This window comes from Lolium perenne, chromosome 5 (genome assembly GCF_019359855.2).
Source record: "Lolium perenne isolate Kyuss_39 chromosome 5, Kyuss_2.0, whole genome shotgun sequence".
In the NCBI taxonomy this organism is placed as follows: domain Eukaryota; kingdom Viridiplantae; phylum Streptophyta; class Magnoliopsida; order Poales; family Poaceae; genus Lolium; species Lolium perenne.
Genome location: NC_067248.2, coordinates 70,597,031 through 70,607,278, shown reverse-complemented (window position 1 = coordinate 70,607,278; position 10,248 = coordinate 70,597,031). Strand labels below are relative to the sequence as shown.

Sequence of the window (10,248 nt, the reverse complement as noted above, 5' to 3'; positions counted from 1 at the left end):
CAAAGGCATTATTGTCTAGGGCAATTTTATGGGCGGATAAAAGTTTCTTAGTGGCACTAGGAACATGTAGAATATTGCGTAGTTGTAAAGAACTATGAGGAGTATGCAATGTTGAATGACCTATATGTTGAATTGTCATACCTGCACCACTGGTATTGTGGACTTGATCACGTCCCCTGTAATTGTCCCGAGTGTGCAACTTGTTTAGTTCTCCAGTAATGTGATCAGTGGCGCCAGTGTCCATGTACCAGTTGGTATCAACGCCATATGCGCCCCTCTCAGTGTGGGAATCATCCTCATCATCATCACGATCAGCGTAGCGCCACCAACAGTCACGAGCGGGGTGGCCATATTTTGTGCATATTTGACATGTAGTATCAACAAAACGAGTAGGGGTGCGCCCACGGCCACGGCCACCTCGACTACCCTCACGACGATTATCACGACGATCATCATAACCACCTCGGCGGTCATCACGGCGGTCATCACGGCGGTCACGGGGGCGACCACCATCACGACGGTATTGGCCACCATCACGAGCATCACGGCGCTGAACATCACAGTCGGCGCGGCGATACGTATCACGGTCATCACGACGATAGGAGCCACCAGGACGATCATCACGTCGATCCCTGTACTGTCCATCCTCACGGCGGTAGTGTCCTCCATCTGGCCGACCATTGTCACGGTTGGGATAGAGAGGGCGATCTCGAGCAGCAGCATTCACAGAGGACTGAAACGTCCCAGTACTCTGCCCAGTTTCAGACAACATGGATTGGCGGTAATCATATGCTTCCAGCTGAGCACACATGTCGTTCAAGGTGGTGGTGGGCACGGCATTGATAGATGCCACAAACGGAGTGTATTCACCATCAAGGCCTGCAAGGATGTAGCCCTTCAACTCATCATCATCAACATGTTTCCCGGCGGCGGCGAGCTCCAAGACGAAGCCCTTCATCTTGGCAATGAATTGAGCGGCCGGCATTGCTAGTTTCTTGGTGTTAGAGAGGGCGCCACGCAGCATATTCACACGGGCGTGGGACTGGGAGGAGAATAACGCCTCCATAGTAGACCAGACCTGATGGGCGTGCTCCAGACCAACGACTTGAGCAAGAAGGTCGTGGTTCAGAGACTTGACGAGGTAACTCAGCACGGCCTGGTCTCGAGCGAGCCAGACGGCATATGCTGGATTCGGTGCTGCAACTTTCTTCTTTTCTTCATCCTCAACCTCAATTGTTTTGGCCGGGGCGAGATCGGTGCCATCTAGTAGCCCCATGACCTGCGCGCCGCGAAGAGCCGGGAGAACTTGAGTCTTCCAGAACACGTGATTGTCGCGAGACAGTTTTTCCGTCGGAGGCGCTCCTAGGGCAGCCGCCAGATTGGCTGCAGCAGAGGATGAGGACGCCATCAGATGGTGTGTCGCTAGGGTTCACTACAGGAATCCCACGAGGTGCCGACGGCCAGCTGCCCTCGGCGTAGCCGCGCCTGGCCCTCGGCGTAGGCTACGCCGACGGCAGCCCTCGGCGTAGAGCCTCGGCGTATAGGCTCCTCGGCGTAGCTCGGCGTGCCGTCGACGTATGGCCGGACCTCGGCGTACACGCCCTACGCCGACGGCCAGGTCAGCCCCTCGGCGTAGCTGCCCTCGGCGTCTCCTGGCGGCGCGTCGTCACCGTTAACGGCGCGTCGGCAGACGCCGACGGCCTGCCCTCGGCGTACGGTAGCGGCCCGGCGACGAACGGGGCGACGTGGGGCGAGCTGGTGCAGCCAGGTGGGCGTCTACGCCGAGGGCAACCCCCACGGCATAGGGCCGTGCATGGCATGGCCACGTGGCGGCCGTCCAGACGCATGGTCTACGCCGACGGCATTGCCGTCGGCATAGACCTGACCATATAGTCCATGTCAGTGTCTATGCCGACGGCAATGCCGTCGTCGTAGGCCTTGCAACATTTTTTTTCTTTTTCCAGATCCAGTTTCTGTTCCAATTCAATTGCAATGCAATTCAGCAGGTCCAATTCATCCAAATTCATCCAAAATCGACCAAATTCGCCATAATTCACATAAATATCATATAATCCACATAATACCACACATGGTGCAAATAATAGCATACAAGCGGAGAGCGGAGAGTGCCATGTCATCCAAATACATAGTAGTAGCAAGCAAACCCTAGTTCTAAGCTGACTAGCGGAGGAAGGACCCGGGCGGGGTGTGTCCGCCCACATCGTTGGCGAAACGAGCAGCCCGGGGTTGCGCTCCGGTAGAAGCTGCAAAAGAACCACCTGGAGAAGGACCGGAAGTACGCCCAGGAGAAGTCAACGGAGAGGCACCGGGAGTAGTCCCAGGAGTAGTCGACGGAGAGGCACCAGCAGAACGCCCAGGAGACCGACCACCTTCATGAACCGGTGTGACCTCGCGCCCACCCGGCGAGGCCTGGTTCCCTGACCATCCCGTTCCCTACGTGTTCCCTATATGTTAGCAACTTGCGAGGCAAAGGAAAGTGGTAACTACCGGTTTGGCAAAGAACTTACCTCCGGTGTGGATCCGTAGTAAGTCGCAGCGAAAGCTGCCCTCGATGGCATGATAGGCATGTCCCCCGCCACGGTAACTCGAGCCGGTGGCGGTGTACCAGTAGACATAGAAATCATCATTTCCTACAAGATAGGTTACAAGTTAGGCTTTGCAGAAATAAAGCATCAAACTGAGACTTGTCTTCTACTTGCGAGAAGAAAGATTCAGACTTACTCCTATATACGCCATGTAGGCCGTATTCTGCCTATTCCACTGCGCAGCGGCCTGCTGATACGCTTCATTACAGGCTTCGAAGGCCGCCTCGAACTCAGGCTACAATTTCAGAAACAATGAATCTCGTCAACACTTAGCCATGTAGGAAGGAAAACCGGAAAGAGGATGAAAATGAGGAAAACTTACATCATAGGCGGGTGGACGAGCAGGCCGTGGACGAGGCTGGAGGCTGTCGGCGGTGAGGGTATGCTTGAGATGCGTGTAGCTCGTGGCTGGGGTAGGCTTGACCGCCTTATTCAGAAAGGGGTAACGGCCATGCCTACGCCCGCGCCCCGACAGGACCAACGACTCCTCGTCGATCGGAATGCTCAAGGGGTCATCCACCTCGGGGTGACGAGACTTGACCATGTCGCAGTAGTCCTCCTTGGCGGCCTTGGCATTGCCGTAGTACTGGGGCTGAGGCAATGCGGGATTTGGCTTCTGCTTCGTCCGCATCATGTCATATATCTGGGCATCATGAAGCACCACCCCAGGTGCTGCCTCGGCCACCTGCATCGCGGAAAGAAAAGTTATGCGTACCACAAATGTAACATGACGGGAAATGAAAGAAGGTCGTTCCATGTATATACATACCTTTTTCCCCTTGTAGCGGGTGTAGTCGCGGCTTCCCGCGCAGTGTGTGCCACCGGTGCCTCGGTTCTCCATGTTCCGCCTCGACACGGCTGCAAACTCCTCGTCTTCCCTAAGCCACCTCGCCCTAATCAGCTCCTCCCATGCCTCCCTATGCTGCTCGGCCCACTCGGGACAAACCTGAAAACGCAATACTCAACTCAAGATAATCCAATGAAAACTTAGCAGCAATGTAGAATCTCATTGACATTTTACTCACCGACATGTACTCATCAATGGTCATTGCCCATTCATCCGTAGGCTGGTTACCCACAAAGTACTCCTTCCTGACCCTCTTACCCTTGTTAGCCCAGAAGGCACTAGCGGAGGTGACCTTTTGGTTGTACCACTGCTGCGGTGTCAACCTCTCGCAAGCGCCACGCAAAGTGAGACGCGCTCGCGCATCATGCTCCGGGTCCACACGGTAGAAGCACTTTAATCATGCATAAATCAGTTGTGAAAGTCATGAGTTAGCACATTAGGGCCATCAACAATGAACGGTGCTCGAGAAGTATATGTCTTACCCAGAACTTGGTGGTCACAGCCTCAGCATCTGTCGCGAAGCCTACGGCAGGGGCATCCTCATAGTCTGCCCAAGTAGTGGCTAGCTTCGTCTCGCCACCGGGGACCGTGCTAAGGGGAGTGTATCTGCCCGGCCAGAACTTCTTAATCAGAGCCCCAAGCAAGCTGTTAGGCACGCGGGCTGGCTTGACCTCCCATGTCCAGTTGCTGCAAATAAATCACACATTAGTACAAATGCCAAATTGTTTATTTTGCCCAAGATGAAAAATACATGTTCGAAATTTCTGAAGTAGTACACTTACTCATAAGGGCCTTGTCATCATGGGTCTTAGGCTCCTTCCTCGCCTCGGGGACTCTAGCTTCTCCACGAATCTTCAAGGGCTTCGGCGCACCCCACCCTCCATCACCTCCAACTCAGCCCTAGAGTCTGACTCGTGTGTAGACTCCGTCTCCATGTCCACCTCCCCACTAGATGGACCCTCTAGGAACAACTCAGGAGCCACGTCGCCAGAAGCAGAGGGTGGCTCGTCAAAGTCCATGTGTACCCCGCCGCCACCTCGTCCTCCACCTCGTCCTCCTCGTCCTCGTCCTCCACCTCGTCCTCCTCGTCCTCGTCCATCGGTACCATCGACATAACACGGATTGGGCACGATGGCTCGATCACTCCGTCTAGTGGGTCTAGGAATATTCCTCTTCACCTGCGCCAGTGTCTTAAGCAAGCTCTCGGAGTCTACCTTGCCGCTGCTCATATTGTTCAGTCACCTGCATTGAGAAGAATAAAACAGTTAAGCACAAAGACATATTAAATGAAGATACTAAGAATAAAAGGCACAATGCAATTAAGAAGCATGTTGACATAATAAAATGAAGATACTAAGAATAAAAGGCACAATGCAATTAAGAAGCATGTTGACATAATAAAATGAAGATACTAAGAATAAAAGGCACAATGCAATTAAGAAGCATGTTGACATAATAAAATGAAGATACTAAGAATAAAAGGCACAATGCAATTAAGAAGCATGTTGACAAATAAATACTAAGAATAAAAGACCCTCACCAGCCATCATCACTCTCACTCTCACTCTCATACTCCGTCTCTTTCTCTCTCTCTTTCTCTGGCTCACTATCACTATCACTATCTTTTGAGTACAAAGTTGAAGGGTCGATGGGTGGAGGCTCATCATAATTGTCATTCGCCTGAAGTAACTTCTCGAGCATAGATATGTCCTTTAGATCCACCACTGACTCACCACGAGTTTCTGCTTCGTTCCCGAGGTCCTCTTCAACTAACGGTTCTAAAATATATTCCCCGAAGTCCTGTTCCTCTTGATAGAAAATCCCCTCGTATGTTACGGGGTCAATGTTGTTGTAATCATCCTCAGAGGGAACCGGTAGGTTACCATGTGGCGATACCTGGAAGACGACTTCCCAACCCTTGAGTTCCGCTTTCTGGCATGGGTAGGGAAAATAATAAACTTGCTTGGCTTGGTGAGCCACAACAAAGACATCGGCTCCGCTATAGGTGGTTGAAGGCTTAACTTCAACTAACCCAATGGACTTATCACTTCTCTGTCCACCTATTGGGTCGAACCAATGACACTTGAACACGACGATATTGAGTTGCACGTTCGTAGGATTGTATGTCAACTCGTATACACTCTGTAACCTTCCGTAGTAATCAAAGTTGTTGGCTCCTTTGGTGAAGACCCCAGTATTTATCGTTTTGGGATTCGCCCGGCCCTTCTGGTGCGTCTCTGTATGGAAGCGAAACCCATTCACATCATACTTCTCATACTTGGTCACCTCACGGCTACAACCTTGGGAAACGCATTTCAACTCATCTATCATATCAACGTTTCTCTCACGGCCCTACAAGAACATTTCAAATTTGTTGTGTGCATTAGTTACGTGTAATAAGAGGGACAAGTCACATGTTGCAATGTAAGAGGAAAGGTTAGAAATTACTTTTTCCATGAACCATTTCACAAAGTTTTTATTAATTCCCGGAGTACCTTCTTTCAGTAGAGTGTCCATCTCCGAGGGTTCGGGCAGTTCATCATACGCCCACATTTCATCCGTGAATTGGCTGAAAGGAGAAAATAAGCATTAGACCGAGACGAGGTTACTAGCTGCAAAGTAATTTGTTCACCATTTTACCTTACGAATGGGATCACTTCCTCCTTGTTCATAAGCACAAATAGCATTATACAATCCTTCTCTTCGTTCTCCAATTTATATTTTGTTCCTTTACCAGCCTTGCCACTGGGGAATTGGAATAGTTTTAGCTTGGGGTCATTCTCGGGCACGTCGACATTGTAACGAGTGACCGGGTTATGCTGAGTCGGAACATCATCGGGATAGTACGTTGTCACGGCATCTGCCATCTCCCGAAGGCATATTGCCTCAGCTATGCATGCTTCAATCTTGGCCTTGTTTCCAGTTATCTTTCGAATATACTTAAACTCTCTCTTAATACAGAACTGCCAACGAAACTGCACCGGGCCACCCAAGAGTGCCTCGTTGGCGAGGTGCACAATGAGATGTGCCATCGGAGTAAAGAAGCCCGGCGGAAATATCATCTCCAAATTGCATAGCAACTCCGGCACTGTATCTTGTAGCTTTGCAATAACCTTGGGACATATCTGCTTAGCACATAGCGTGCGGAAGAAATGGCTCAACTGCGCAAGCACTCGCCAGACTTTCTCGGGGATATACCCTCGAAGCATCACCGGCATGAGCCGTTGAATCCATATATGATAGTCGTGACTCTTGAGCCCGGTGACTTTTCCCGTCGAAAGATTGACTCCCTTACTCATATTCGAGCAATAACCATCAGGGAACATCACGACGTATTTGAGCCACCTGAATGCCTCCTTCTTTTGGATGGAATCAAGGCAGAAGTTGGCATGTGGCTTGAACCAATTCTTTTGACGGCCAATAGGACGCTTCATGTGTAATTTTTCCCTATCACAGAGGTTCTCAACATCGACTCTAGCCTTGACATTATCCTTTGACTTCCCGGGAATGTTCAGGCATGTGTGAAAGACGGACTCCGCGACATTCTTTACGGTGTGTATCACATCGATGTTATGGGGAAGTTCGAGCTCCTTGTAATACTCGAGCTTCGTTAAGGCCGCCTCGTGAGTCCAGTTGTGCGTTACACCATATCCCTCAAATTGATGGCCAGTTAGCGTCGCTGCCGGCACAAGAGCACGTAGCTCGGCTTCAACAAGTTTACCATCAAACTTTGGCACATCTTTTTTTTTCATGCACAACTTTGCCCTTCTTGAAGTTCTTTTTGTCTTCTCTAAACGAATGTATCCTTTTGAGGAACTGTCGATTCTTGTCAAACGCAACATACTTGCGACCCTTCTGTAGCCAAAGGAACTCAAGCCGGTGTCTGCACATTGGGCATGGCCACTTACCAGCTGTACACCATCCGCATGTTAGGGCGTACCCGGGCATGTCATGCATGGTATACTGCAACCAAACTTTCATGTAGAAGTTTGTCTTCGTTGCTCGATCGTACGTCAGTGTCCCGTGGTGCCAAGAGTGGTTCAAATCTTCCACAATCGGCTGCATGTAGACACTCAAATTCTTCCCCGGGTATTCAGGGCCTGGAATAATCATCGACAGAAACATGGTCTTCCTCGTCATTAGGACTCCGGGAGGGAGATTGAGCGGAATAACAAACATGGGCCAGCAACTGTAATTGGCAGTCGACATACCATATGGATTGAAGCCATCTGTTGCTATCGCAATTCTGACATTCCGAGCCTCGGCTGCCCTCAGGGGGAATTTCCTATCGAAGTTCTTCCATGCCGTACCATCGGATGGATGTCCCATCTTCAACTGCTTGTTTTCGTCCACAAATCTCTTCCCATGCTTGTGCCACGTCATCTGTTTGGCTGTCTCCTCGTGCATGTAAAGCCGCTGGATTCTTTTTATGAATGGGAGATATCGAAGAATCGACTTTGCGGTGCTTGACTGCCTCACCTGACCATCCTTTCCCGTCACCTCTGCATACCTAGACTGCTTACAGATGGGACAGTACTTGTCCTCCGCAAACTGTCTCCAAATTAGAACGCAGCCTTTGGGACAACAGTCTATCTTCTGATAATCCATGTTGAGGTCCTTCATCATTCTCCTCGTCGCGTGCAGGATTTTAGGCAGACAATGATCTTTGGGCAACATGTTACCAAGTGTTTTCAGATTTGCTTCGAAGCCCTCACGGGTGGTGTTGTACCGGGTCTTATCGGCTAGACATTGGGAGATGGCATCGAGCTGAGAAATCGCGGCGCCCTCGTACAGAGGCTTCTTAGCCGCGGCAATCATATCATAGAAGGCCTTCGCGGTTGGCTCTGGTTCCTCCGGTTCTGGAGGTTCCTCCGGTTCTGGCGGCGCCTCCGGTTCTGGAGGTGGCGAATCCGGGACATCGGCATGGACGAGATCATCTAGAAAGTCTCTAATTCCATCGTACTCATTGCCATTGAGCCGCTGCCGCATCACCTCACCTCTGTCACGTTCGCGCTCATCAAAGTCGACTTCCGGGACGTACCCATGCATATACCCATATTGCAGAAGGTGTTTATACATTTCATCCTTTCCACGACGGAGACGCTTCACGCAGCGAACACAAGGGCAAAGTGGCCGAACCAGCCCCTTTGTACCATGCGCTAACTCATTCACTAGAAAATGGGTCTTCCTTGTCCACTCAGCTGTTTTCTCTGTCGCACTAACACGCTCATTGTACATCCATCCATTATCAGCCATCCTCTGCTTTATTGGGAGCCAAACCACATACATAGCATTTATATCAAATAGGAAATTAAATGCATCATATTTTTATTTATTTTACCAGGCGAAACGCATGCTTCAACCTACATCTCTACTAGGTGGGCTCCTAGCAGCCGCCGGATCCGTAGTTGGCTACGTTCTCCATGCTCTACCCCGGTCCAAGTCAGAATTTCGGCAGCACCTCCCCGCTGCTCTCCCGATACACGTCTCGGCAAAATGCCGAGAGGATGTGCATCCGGAGAACAACGGGGAGGCGCCGCCGAAATCCTGACTCGAACCGGAGTAGAACATGGAAAACGTAGACAACTACGCATCCGCCGACTATCCCGTAAATGCCGCAAGCGTTACGGTTCAAAATATGCGGACCACTAATGCATATTTATCCGCGTAACGCTCGCGGATGGGAAGTGACACCTAGGTTACGCAACTGGACTTGAAAAATGAATCTAGTGACATAAGAAAATGCGGAGAAGAAGTTGGAAATTTAGCTCACCCTCGGCTGTAGAGGAAGTAGTCCTACAACCAAGTGTCGATATCGGCGACCGTCGAGAAGCACGTTAAGATCCGGGATCGTCACGCCGGGGTGCTCATGACGAGGCGGTCACCACATGGCCTATTACAAATTCACAATATTAGAACAAATTCACATGTGCATTTCTATTTCCATTATTAAACAAATTCATTTATATTCCCATTATTAAACAAATTCATTTCTATTTCTATTGCACATTTCCATTTAATTTCTATTTCTGTCCAAATTTCAAATATTCTATTTATATTGCTATTTCAAATCAATTCTATTTTATTTCTTTCAACTATTTCCACTATTCTATTTCTATCCCACTATTGTATTTCTAGTACAACAATTAAGCAAATAGAAAAATAAAAAAACAGGGGATCTAACCCTAGCTTACCAATGCAGGGAAGAGGGGCCGGGCAGGCCTTGCCGGCAGGGAAGAGGGAACGGGCGGGGCGGCACAGGCAGGGGAGTGGAGGAGGGCGGGGCGGCACCGCCAAGGGAGAGGAGGATGGCGTAGGGGAGAGGAGGGCGACGGTAGCGAGGGGAGGAGGGCGGCCGGGGCGGAGCGTGGCGGCGGGCGGCCAGAGGGTAGCGAGGGGAGGAGGGCAGCCGGGGCGGAGCGTGGCGGCGGTGAGGGGCTGAGCGTGGCGGCGCGGGCGGGGGGAGAAGCAGAGCGTGCGGGGAGCGGGGCTGAGCGTGCGGCGGTGTTGTGATGGGCGCGTGCGTTGAGATGGGTCGGGTAGAAACGAGTTGGTCCGGCTCGACCAACTCGACCGGCCGCTTGGTCATAACCCTAGGCTATATGCCGAGGGCCAGCCATATGCCGAGGGCAGCCCTCGGCATAGCCCTTTTTTTTTTTCCTTTTTCAACTTATTTTCTATTTAAATTTTATTAATGTCAATTATATTTATAAAATATATTAATATAGGTCCATGCAAATTTGTTTTGATCTTCTACATTCCCAAGCTATGCGCATAATTTTTTTAACCACATCT

General features: G+C 50.5%; 1 pseudogene; it reads right to left on the bottom strand.

Moving 5' to 3' along the window:
- Nucleotides 1-814: 814 nt before the first annotated feature.
- Nucleotides 815-919, bottom strand: LOC127321465 (small nucleolar RNA Z247; annotated as a pseudogene).
- Nucleotides 920-10,248: the final 9,329 nt, after the last annotated feature.